Source organism: Alosa sapidissima, chromosome 3 (assembly GCF_018492685.1).
Source record: "Alosa sapidissima isolate fAloSap1 chromosome 3, fAloSap1.pri, whole genome shotgun sequence".
NCBI classification, from domain to species: Eukaryota; Metazoa; Chordata; class Actinopteri; order Clupeiformes; family Clupeidae; genus Alosa; species Alosa sapidissima.
In genome coordinates this window covers 30,954,479-30,968,013 of record NC_055959.1, presented here as the reverse complement: position 1 = coordinate 30,968,013, position 13,535 = coordinate 30,954,479, and positions in this window count along the sequence as shown.

Sequence of the window (13,535 nt, the reverse complement as noted above, 5' to 3'; positions counted from 1 at the left end):
CGTTAATGGTAGCTACATGTAACGGTCGGCTTCACAGAAAGATTTCCATCCATCTTTTTAATGCACATTTTGACCATGATTAATAAACAGTGCCGCCGCTCCTACCACGTGCATCACGTAGCCTAGGGCACCAAAGGACAGAAGGGGCACCCAAATTAGCCAATACATAGTAGCTTTACGGCAAAGTGCGTTTCACTCTTCCTCGGTAACGTTTATGTCAAAATGCACTAACCCCATGTTACAGCAAGGATGATACTTTTTGGGTTCTCTCATTTTCCACCACGTAGTAGCAGATTAGGCTACTTCACTTAATTGGGAACGCATCTTGCGCGCGCAGGAGGGAGACTAGGGTGACAGATTCCAGCTGGCTTGTCATTGTGTATCTTCCTTTCAATAAAATAAACTTTTAAAAGAAAACCATGAAGACAACAAAGAGGAGGCAACAGGAGGTTGCGATTTGCGAGGAAGCCTACTGCACTAATGACACTTTTACACCACTCGATGAGAGGGTTCTTTAACATAGGCTGCAATCAATGTGATTTGGAACGTGGACAAGAATATAAGGACTAGTCTTCTACTTTGCCTTTGTGGAATGGAATTGGTGAATCTTCAATAATTCGTTTTCCAACCATTTACATAAAGCACGATATGCCAAGCCGACTGAAACTCATTCTATTCAGATAGCTTGTTACCAGGCTCATAATTCACTTAACTGTAAACAGAAATGTAAAGCAACATGTCACACACTTCAATTTCCAAAGCAATGTAAGCTGCATATAACAACTTAATATTGTGCTTATTATTGTTAATATTGTGCTATCAATGTAGCTCAAACAAACAAGGCTTGTAAAAGAGCTGGCAAAAGGGAATTATGAAAAAGTAAAGACTCAATGCTCTAGTGTCAATGCACCATTTATAGCTCAAACAGCATTTCTTTAGAAAATGTTTCTACACACAACACACAAAAATGCTGTAAATTATAGGCCTTTTATTTTAGGCTACTTAAGGTGTTCGACTTATCATTTACAGTTTTTCTCATTTGCTAAAACACTAAAACCCATTGGCTGAAGAAAGTTCTCAGTTGCTTGAACTCATTAAGCTAATTGGTCAGTCTGTTGTCAATACCTTAAACCATGTCACATGGTAGCCTAAAACACAATTTGCAGATCTCACTTACAATTTTTTGCAAAACTTTGAACACATTCTCATTCTCAAAACACATTCTGCACTCTAATGCACATTCATCCAGGTAAACACAAGTGGCAAAAATGAAAAAGAAATAGACATACACATGTCATTGATTAAACACAACCACTCAAAATTGATTTCACTTGTTTCAAATGATGTGACAAAACCAATATAATAGAGATGCACCGATATGGAATTTTAGGGTCGATAACGATAACTGATATTTATTGGTTTGTTGTGGCCGATACCGATACGATAACCGAAAATATTACTCTTGAAAAAAAATTGTGAAAAGTGATTTGGGGAAAGCATTTAATAAGAATAATTTTATTGCAGTAATTTTACCTACCACCAAATGATGGACAGAACTCATAATAGTCCTCAATAGTACGGCAGTCAACAACATAATAGTAGCCTAGCCCTACATTATGTGTGGCTCCTTTAAGTGAACCTGACGTCAGTGAATTGCGAGTGAGTGGCTAGAGAGTTTGAATCGTTTTCATTTAGGACTAAACGCTCATAAACGGCTCAGCTTGGAATAAGATACAGCAGTGGTCCCCAAACTACGGCCCGCGGGTCGGATACGGCCCGCCACCTCATTTTGGGTGGCCCCCCAAAACATGTCCGTAGTATATATCATCCGGCCCGCACGGGAGTACAACATCGTCAAACTAAAACCTCCGCAATTTCCCCCATTCATTCTCTATGGCGAGTCTTAAAGGGGTGGTTCAGGATTTTGGACATAGGACCTCATTTCCAAGTAAGCAAGTGTGATATTTATCAGTGGAGACCGTTTTCAACACGTTTCATCCAGTCCTTCTAATTGCAGAGTTCGCAGGTGCTAGGCTAGCGCAAGTCAACGGTATGTGCTAGCCTGCCACTAAAAACAGTCTTACCTACTCCAAAGGACACTCGAGGCAAATTCCAGACAATCGATGTAAATGTCTGTGTTGATAGAATAGTGTAAGAAATACAACTACCCTCGCATCGCGTTGCAATAGTTATACTTTGTTCCCTGAAGTTGGTAGTAGTCATTTTGCATCTCAGCGGAGGACTGATATTACCAAGGCTACTACTAGGTATCCCCATTGGAGTGCGCTTTACTGTTTACTTTTTGGCGCAGTACTACTAACTGGAGCAAGTATAATTCCGCCGCTGCTAAGACACTAGTCCCTCAAAATGTAATGCGATCGTTGAAATGCAAGGATAGAATAATGTTAGAAATAAAACTATCAATACAGACATTTACATCGATAGTCTGGCGTTATAATTTATTTGCCTTGGGTGTACTTTGGAGTGGGTAAGACTGTTTTTAGTGGCAGGCTAGCACATACCGTTGACTTGCGCTAGCCTAGCACCTGCGAACTCTGCAATTAGAAGGACTGGATGAAACGTGTTGAAAACGGTCACTGATAAATCTCACACTTGCTTACTTGGAAATGAGGTCCTATGTCCAAAATCCTGAACCACCCCTTTAACAGTACACATGTAATACTCTTTTTGTCCACTGGTGGTTGTTTTGGCGCTGTTTTGCGTTTGCCATCGAAAACGGAATGAAATGTAGGCCTACCTGCAAACAATGTAAGAGGCCTATGCTGACTGCATCAGTGCTCAAAGTATTTTTAAAAATTATCAATTAATTGTTAATAACTAACTAACTTCTATTCAAGTCATATTTCTGGGACTTTCTGGGATAATTATTTCTATTTTTTATTCACTCGTTCAAATGTTCATACAAAGAGTTCACAAAGTTCTCATCAGGTGACTGAAAGTTAGAATGGTGGTCATTTCAGACAACTTCAGCACTTCATAAAATTCTCATAGTTTGAGAACTTTAAATTATTTGTAGGATATTCACAACTTGAGCTGTGTATGCAAAGACACAGAATTCAGAGTTCATACATTTTTTAATAAAACTTAAAACTACTTTTGGGAATGCAAACGTTTTTTTATTAGTATTATTTAATTTTACACTAATATGGCATGATGACAATATAAACACAGCTAACAATGGTATTAAATTGCAATAGCCTATGACTAAATGTAATAGAATATTCAACTAAGGTAGACTGCTGTTCACAGCACTAAGCTATTTATGGTTACTGATATAGAACTACTCCGAGTCTCTGGCCCTCTCTTGGAGCCAGGCATAGTGAGCTGGCCCTCGGAAGAAGAAGTTTGGGGACCACTGAGCTACAGTATAGCGACCAAATCAGAGTTTGTGAGGGAAACTTATGTTTAGTTTCAACTGCGGGTAACTGAATAAAGCTGCAACTCCTCAGACTGTATCCTATGTCCGTCTACTCTGTTGCGCACAACCTGGGGTCTGTACTACGAAGCGGGGTTTCTGGCTTATCTGGGTAACTTCGAGAGTAACTTGATCACGTGTGGTGTAACTTCCCGATTAACCCGTACTACGAAAGGTGGATAGGTTTTAACCGATGTATGCTGCCATGGCAATTTATGCTGCATCTCAAACCTGCTCCGACCAGGTTATGTTCTTTGTTAACCCGAGGTTTCCGTTAACCACACCCTTTATAAGTACCACCCCTCCACTAACGATTTCTCCCGAGACATGTCGGCGTACCTGGATGATCCATACGACACTGGAGCGCAAATCGTGAGGGACTCTCTTCGCAGGACGAGGGGTTTTAGAGACCGCCAGAAAATATATATAGCCTACCCGGACGATATTCTCTATGAAGATATAGATTGTCAGCCGAGGGAATTCGTTATCTTTGTCAGATGATCTAGGAAGACGTCTCATAGCAATGCCCGTACGTGGACATTCATGTATTTAATCGGTGATGCAAGAATACTGTATGTCCGAAAATAAATCAGACATAGGCCTACAGTGTGCTGAACATCTGAGCAAGAATAGCCTAAAATAAATCGGACATAGCCTACAGTAGGCCTAATAAATAAAAATCATCATTTTAACAAACTTGTTGAATTGAATGTCATATTACTGTACCCTGCACATAAAGGCTACACATTTCCACAGCACCAGAATCCGACCGAATGACTCCCTCAACCCCCTCCATAATCGGCCTTCCTCCATTAAGAAATATTAATGCTAGCTATAACTATATAAACCTACTATTCTGAATAATGTTTTTGTGTTTCATTTTCACCTGCTGCCATATGCGTTTGGCAATGGTGTTGCATCTGAAATGTTCACAGGATTAGGCATACACTAAATCAGTCAATGGGGGCCACTTAAACATTCAATTATCCTTATTACTGTAATCTATATGCCCACGTCTGAATTGGGTTGCATCTGTAGGCCTTTCTATGAACTCAAAATAAGCTACTAATCCTCCGTAACACATATTTGAAGAACATGTGGGAATAAAACTTTACTTTTAGGCATTTAGGCTACCCGATCTGCAATACGTTGCCAACAGCCTTGCTTTGTTCACTGCCAACGTATTTGATTTTTGTCGTAGAGTGGGTTTTAATTCCTCATAACTTGGCATAATAATTGTGCATTCCTCATCCGTAAAATAAGGTGATCGCGTCATCATTGAAAGTGGTGTCTTGCACTGCAACCCGCCCCTTTTATGTGAACGCGCACAAACTCCAATTAGGTTAACCCCGGCTCAACAAATCAACTTCATAATCAGCGTCGTAGTACCGATTAACACCACTTAAGATAACCAGGTTTTGTCAACCCTGGTTTAACAAAGTAACCCTGGGTTACATCTGGGTAGGTTAAGCTCCCTTCGTAGTACAGGCCCCAGCACAAGACGGCTCTAGATAGGCCTGAGCTCCGCTCTGTTAAGGTTAAATGGCGGATCATTCATGAGAGGATTTTGAGATGCACAGATTTTGTTAGAGTGGTGAAATACATTCACACCGCTGACATTATATTGAGGAAAAAGTATAGCCAACCAAGCTCAAGTAGGCTAGCTCAGTGTAGCCAGACGGACCTTACGTAGGCCTAAATTTAAATCTTAAAAAATATCAGCGCAAATTATCGGCCAGAATTCTGTTATCAGACCGATAATAATATTTTCATTTTTTCACTTATCGGCTAATAATATATCGGCCGCCGATATATTGTGCATCCCTAATTAACAATCTTCCATAGCCTACGTGCACAAGTAGTTTGAGTAGAACTACTGATCTTCATTATCTCCCTGCTTGTTGACATCTAATAATAATAATACTTTTTATTAATATTTTAATTATTTATATAATTTTTTATAAAGTGCCTTTCAAGACACCCAAGGTCGCTTAAAAAATGAAGATGCCGGACGGATCTTGCCGACTACGGCGTAGTCGCCAACGTACCCGTGACACCAAGACACAATAAAACAAATAAACCAATAATAATAATACACTTAAAAAGGAATAAAAAATTATGTTAAATTAGTCCAATTTCCAACCAGCTGAAAATGTCCAAGGGCAATGATGACCCGCGTGAAACCGGTGCGCACAGCTGTGTCAAAGCAATGTCAACGATACCGGTAACCCGGAGAAGTTAGCCTACACCTGGAGGCTCGGAATGTTTGGGTGGATTACCGTGGGAGCGTACCTATGTTCCCCGCTTAGTATGGGACCGGGGAACTGAAAGTTAACTTCTGAACTGGTGAGTAGCCTATGTGTTTATTTTATTATTTCAACTAATTGTTTATCAGGTTGTGGTTCAATGGCCACTGTACCAGGAGAATACTAGCCTAGCCTATTCATCTGCTATGTTTACTTATTTGGCCATCGTTTTGCTGTTGCTGTAAATAAATTTGTCTGTCCAGATTAATGGATTATTTGGCAACCTGGAGACCATGGAGCAAATTTTCGCCTGAGATAGGGGACCAATCACAGAACAAAGGGGAAAGCAAGACGATGATGAGCTATGCACAGACGCATTTGATAGACATCCGTGGCACCCAATAAACGGATCTGGGCATTTTTTTCAAATACGAGAAAATTAACGTTTGGTTCCCAGACCACGTCTCATTGAGAAGTGGTGGTGCTAGCCAGGCTAGACTTGATCTACAACTACACAATCAACTTCACTCACCTCATATTTTCACGCATGTATGAAATCACGTCCTCCAAATGCATTACACTAATGATGAGTAGACATGGACATTTATACCGGGCTAGGATGTGCTGCTTTCACATCTACAGTGTCATTTTCTTAATAAACTAATACAACGTTTTAATGGGCATATCTATGGGACGTTTTAATTGGAACATATTAAATACACCCCGATCCACTCGTCGTACCCACAAATCAAGCTTGGCTTTAAATGCAGCGACTTTATCTGCCAGTTTAAAGACAGTCGTCATTCTCCCCTGCAGTGACAGGTTGAGGTCATTAAGCAACCCGAATATGTCACACAGGTAAGCGAGTTTTGACACCCAGCCCTCATCACTAAAATATGCAGCTAACGGTGACTTTTTTTCTGTAAGAAATCTCTGCAGCGGCTCTCGCAACTCAAACACTCTGGCCAGTGACCTGCAACCAACCAACTTGGATAGCGTACCACAGTGACCCATTCACCCTCTCTAACAACTGTGCCTCAATATCCTCTGAGATATCATCAATTCGCCTATGGACAGTGCTTGCAGAAAGCGGTACCTGAGCTATTTTTTTAGCTGCAGCCTCCTCAAGGAGTTCATTGCACATGCCTTTACCAGCAGGCAGAATTAAATGAGAATTCCGGTGTGATATTGACCTAAAGTGTATTGAAACATGATACCGAGTGTGAACGTATGTCTCATAGCCCATCTCGGCTTGTCGCACTCTCAACTCCGCTGCCATGTGTGACGTCACGCAATAACCAAACCAGACGTCAATAAGGTCACCGGAACGTCCGCTAGAGAACATGACGTTCGGGACCAATCGGGGACGTCGTGAATGTCGGCATAAGGTCCGGGGGACGTCCTGTGTTTGTCGGGAAGTCAATGTTAGCTAACGTTAGTTAGCATGAATGAAACAATTGTTAACCTGCTTGAGGCTGAACGAAATTGACAGGCAGAATATCCATTCATATCACGAAAGATATGTCTCTGGGTGGACTTTTAAAATGAGTATAGACAAAAAAAACATTAAAAAAAGGTTAAAAGCAGATACATACCTTCCGAAATCGCCTGATTTCCATTGCATGTTGACAGCTGCTGGACTGGATGGTTGGAAGAATAACGATTTTTTTTCGAACTCTCAAATAACTATGCAGTAGTGTTGTGTACTCCACGTCAGGTGGGGGAGAGAAGGGGCACTATCAACTCAACAAGCTGGGTTACAGAAAATAACCCAACATGAGTAAAAACAACCCCACAAACTCACCTAACCACCTCAACCCAGTGTTTGGGTTGAGAAAATAACCCAGTATTTTTTAGAGTGTAGGTGGTCCGTGCATTTCTTTTTTATTGGTTAAAGCAAAACCAAAGAACTTTCCCTCTGTCGCACGCACGCTATTTGTTTATCCAGCACCGGCTTTGCAAATAACGATGTCCACAGACAAGGTAGAATATGTTGCACGATTTATGAAAGTACGATGTATTGCGATATCAGATGCAAGTCAAATTTGTAGTTTCTTATGTCTCATTCCATCGAACTACAGGGTTACATGCTGCTATTCCGACATGCCGCTACTTAGACATTGGTGTCTAATTGTCGAAGTGGCGGCATTAACATTAATTTTCAAGCGTCCCACTACTGCAACAAATTTTTTTTCCATTGTCGGTGTAGCGACACTTGACCTTTTTTTCAAACGTCCTGCCATTCCGACATGAGGTCATTAACAGTCGCGTAGCCAGGATTTTAAACTAGCCTAGGCCTAGGGTGGGCCTTTATTTTTTTTTATTCCAATATGGGCAGTAGCCTATAGGCCTACAGTAATCGTCCCAACTTTAAACAACACACGATTTCATCACAGCTCAGACGATTCATGGCAAAAAAACAATAAAAGGCTACATTGATAAATAGCAGGGGCAACAGGATTAGCCTAAGGTAGCCTAAATTATAGCCTATAGCGTGTGCATCTCAGAGGAAGAGATTTTGGAGAAAGAGAGAGGATTTAACCTAGGGGATGATTATTTGTCTCTGGTGGTAATTAGACTTGAGTATGGATACCTACAAATTGTTTTGAATGAAAAAAAAAGATGAAGACAACGAATGAAATGTGACCCTGCAAGGCGAAACCAGTCGTTTTGGTAAAATGTACAAAATTAAGTTATTGTACTCACACGAACGGCCATAAACTAAGTTTTCCAACAATATGTATATCGAGGGTTTTGCAAAAAGTATTGGGTATTGGATAGTCGCCGACCCTCATTAGATGTGGATATTTGGAGGTAAGGATAGCCAAGGTTATCGCAGTTGCTGTGAGACATACGGCCCTTCTCCAGTCTCTTTCAAAACCAAAACACACACAATTCACGCTTGGACTTTTCGATTATGTTTCTTAATGTTGGGACTGATGGACACTGAACTCTGGGGGTTATTTGAACGTTTGTTGTGAAGTGGTTTACTGTAAAAGGAGCGTCGGATATCCCGCCTGTCTTTGCCCCATTATAGGGCCATGATAATGCATGCGCTAGCCTAAAGTCGAGAGAAAGAAGACTAAACTAGATGTATGACCGCCGGCCAGTCCAGCACATTTTTTCCACAAAAATAAGTCACGCTGAAAGCCATATATGATTCTAACTGTCTCACTGAATTGCATTATGCACACTCAATTCTCACTGGTATCTGCTAGACAACAAGTACCAAAACATGATAAGTTCATAGATTTCACATGTAAAATACATTTTATACAGCCCCACCCCTATCTTGCCTGTTCATAATTCTGAGAAATTCTTGAATTGTGTGCATGTGTGCGTGTACATGTTTATGTGTGTGTGTGTGTGTGTGCGTGCGCCTGCGTGTGTGCACGTGCATGCATGCGTACATATGTCCACTGTGTGAGTATGTGTCATACGCAGGGCTCTACACTAACATTTTTTTCCAGAAGCACTTGTGAGTCAGTTCTGTACTTAACTTACACATAATCTAACATTACACTACAGCTAACAGTTAAACATGCCAGTGCACCAATTGCAAATATTAAGAATGACTGACAACATTTAGGCTACAGGAAACAGGATTTTAAAGATCAGTGCCTACTTTATTTTCAGTCTGTTCTATTTTCCTACATTTTGTTAATGTAAAATATTATAATACATTGCCATATTTGCATTTAGCCTGTATATCAAGTATCCTGCCAAATGTAGGCTAATTTATTTATTTGTGAATCCATCTGTAGCTAATATGCCAAATATGCCCATGGTGACCTATCTGACTGCATACTGCCTAATACTACTACTAAAACAGTCCATTTTCTCTTCCACAAAACCCAACATGGGCTATCAAGGATGTATATTTTTTTTTTTCCTTTTATTTTTTATTTGAAATATCTGCATTGATGGGGGCAGTAGGCAAACGTTAGGCCTACTTTCGTTTTGCACTTCAGCTTGTATTCGGTGTAAACAAACAAGCATGCATGGAAGCCTGGAGTTGTCAGTAGCGTTCTACCTTTGAATAAAATGGGAGTTTTACGCGAGGCTACTTTTGTGCCAGTTCGCTACAGCTATATTTGGCATATTGCAGCCAATACGTCACTGCATTCTCAGAATCTCATCCTGTTCCTCCTATATCCGATGAATTCGGTGGATAGAAGCACTAATTTCTTCAAACTTTCTTCTATGGTTTGCACCAGACAAACACTGACATGGTTAGAAGTCATTCGCACCAGTGCGCCTAAATATTTTTTTGCACTCGCACGGCATCATTTTTACTCGCATGTGCGAGTGAAATGGGCGCACTGTAGAGCCCTGGTCATACGTTTGATTACTGTGAATGTATGTGTGTGCATGTGTATCTGTTTATGCACATGTGTGCATATGGAATGGGTTAACATGACCCAAGTAATTGTACACATAAATTATTATGTGTACAATAATTGTATAGGTGTTTACCTTGGAAAAACAATTTTGAGCCTGGCTTTATCACACTATCTGCTTTTGTGTGTATGCAAATTAGAGCATTTTTAATGAGATAGGGCCTCATTTGCATATGTAAACATTAAAATATAAAAAACATGCAATACATTTTTTTCTCATCCTAACATAAGTAATCAACTCAGAAAGTTTCATGGTGATCTCTATTATTTTTTTTTACCCTATTCACCTGTACTGGCTCGCCTTAATTGCCCAAAGTGCAACTTTAGGCAACCAAGTTGAATTCCACCCACTAGGCCTATAGATGACATTTCTGCAATAAAACTTTAGGGTACTCAACATTTCTGGGTTTACTATTGGGCCTATGGGGATCACGACTAGACTACAAAGCAGTAACCTTTCGTAGAACTGTCCAAAAAAGACAGCCTCCTAAAGAGATGGCATCATGTCATGTTTTTAAATACATTCATATATGTTGTAATTCATATTAAGTTCATATATTTTTAATAATTCATATTCTGTGACTTGCATAATTACTAATAGCCAACTAAGTACCTAGTAATTTCATATTGATTTAAACTATTAGACTACACTTTTCTTTAATGTTATTAGGCTACATTGGTGGTGTGTAAGTCTAATTGACCGCCTGCCACTTTAAGGACGAGAGAGTAGCGTAATTACATTTCTAAGTGGATTGGAAGGCTTGCATCTCACTGTGTTCGGCTACGAGTGGAACTTTTTGCATAGTGCATTACGATAAGTGGATGGAATTCGGGATGTTGTCTATGTCATTATTTAAAATAAATGTTAAAAAAATAACTGTGAATGAAATCATTCTTGGATCACAGAAGAGGTAAATGTCTTGAAATGTTATTAATTTCTATGATTTTGGTAGCACTACACAAACTGAGCCCACAAGCTAGCAAACATGACACGAGCTAAAAGGACAGGTGTAAACGTTTGCCAAATGGGTTGCATACTGTAGCCTACTGAAATGTCGGTAAACCAAGTAGGCCTTAATTAACTTACTTTCATAGTCTAGGTAGGTTAGTTGAGAGATTCAAGTAAAGCAGATCATTAACATTAGCCTTCTATTTATTGTCATCAAAACAGCAGAGGAGTGAACAAACAAGTTATAGGGCAGTCTCAGGTGTCTGCAGAGGTGAGTGTGGCATGGCATCTGACTCAATATTCTGCGCGTGGTAGGTGAAATTTCACGGGGAAACCATGATTGGTCAAATTTGCGAAAAAGTTGCGGTGTTTGGACAAAATTGCAAGGTCGCCCAGAATTCACGAGGATTTGCTGAATTTGCGTTAATTGTTGCAATCGCAACATCGCAAATTCCTGGAGGGACTGTCAAGGGCACTTCAGCCGTGGCAACCCTCCGGTAAAAAGTCAGAAGCGCTAACCAGTAGGCCAAGGCTGCCTGTCTCTGCGATCCTCAATGTATCTGTCACCATGCTCTTCACAAATATTATGAAGCACACAGCAGGTCAAGGTCATTTTCTTGCTGAGCTCCAGCTTGCAGTCGTTTTTTTTGAGGAGACATCTCCAACGCCCCTTTAACCTTCCAAAAGCCATCTCTACAGCCGAACGCGCACTGCTCAATCTGTAATTGTAGGTGCGTTGTTCAGGTGACAGTCTTCCAGTGTCGGAGAAGTGCTTCATAAGCCAATTCTGCATTGGGAAAGCGGGGTCACCGATGAGGTAGTGTCCAACATTAATGCCAGAGATTATCTTTTTGTTTTGTCCAAGTAATTCCCTAAGCGTGCCCCCACAAATGTGATTGTCTTAGCACTCTTGCACACTCCCACATATCCCACACACACATCCAAAAACAGTCTTCTGCCGTCCACAACTCCTTGCAATATAATCGAGTGCCACCCTTTCCTGTTAAAATAGTCACGGGGATACTCCTCGGGTGCAATGATTGGGATGTGGCTTCCATCTATTGCACCAACACACTGTGGCATTCTCCAGCGGTTATTGAAGAAGGTGGCCATTTCAACCAGCTTAGCAGCATCTGGAGTGGTGATATGTTTAGTGAGCAAGACCCTTATAACAGAGTCACAGAAATCCTGAACACAGTTAAACACTGTGCTTATACCTACCCCAAAAAGGTGGTCAATGGACCTATACTCAATGCCAGCGGTAGCCAGCTTCCAGAGAGCAATTGCTACACGTTTTCTCACTGGAACAGACATACGGTAATTGGTGTTCATTTTAACCATGAGATGCCTGACCTGATGGCATATGTATTGAAATGACTCCCGGGACACTCGAAAGTTTCGAACAAACTGTGTAGGGGTGAAAGCCGGCACAACTGTGTCCCACCACTATGTTATAATAATAACAGTCAAAACATGCAAGATAAATAACCTTTCTTCTTGAACGTATTCGCTGTCCATAGTGGTCACGAAGAGTTGTCAAAGCGCGTCTCCGAATTCCGGTATGAATTTGTAAAGCCAGGAGCAAAAGTATTGGTATGTAGTCCTCCATTGTTTATTATGATTGATGACTTCATGACGCGTTGCTAACGGCTCCTACACACAGCTGCGTGTGTTGCGTTGCTGGAGACGCATCCCATTCACTTTACATGGGCTCACGCCATCCATTGCCGAACTGAATTGTGGGTCCGTTGCGTCGCGTTTCTCCCGTAGCTCGCGTTGAGAAGTTCAGCTGGTGCTGACAGACGGCACCAACCAATCAAATTACGGTTATACTTCAAGTCATTTGCATAGCTACCGTCGGGAACACCCACTGGCATGCGTTGACGGAATGAAGTCATTGAGGACCCTCTCGAAAATGAGATGCCACATCTCAAGAGGCATTCCTCTTTAAATAAAAAATAAATAAATAAATAAATAAATAACGCAACTGTGTGTAGGAGCCATAAGACAACGGAGGTGCATACAGTGACTTACAAGACGTAGCCCTACGCTGGCTCACAGCCTGTGGCAAATCGACTGGTTCTTAGATAATCTGACGAATGGAACCAGCACCGAACTGGCATAAGCACCAGCCCAGAACCAGCATCTGGTTCATATTGGTGTAAGAGATTTTGTCTCTCTCCATTGAACTGGATAGCTCACTTCTCATCCCCACTTTATTTCACTTCTTTTTCTTTCTCTTACTTCCTCTCTCTATTTCGGTCAATTTCAATAACTTTAACTATTTTTAAAATAACACTTTTTATAGCATAGCAACCACTATAATTTCCCTAGCAACCATATCAAGTACCCTAGCAACCAACCTAGCAACCACTTGTTATTGCATAGTAAACACTATAATTACCCTAGCAACCACCTTAAGTACCCTAGCAAAAACCTAGCAACCACTGCCATGATGACACCCTAGCAACCAACATGATTGCCCTAGCAACCACTTTTTATAG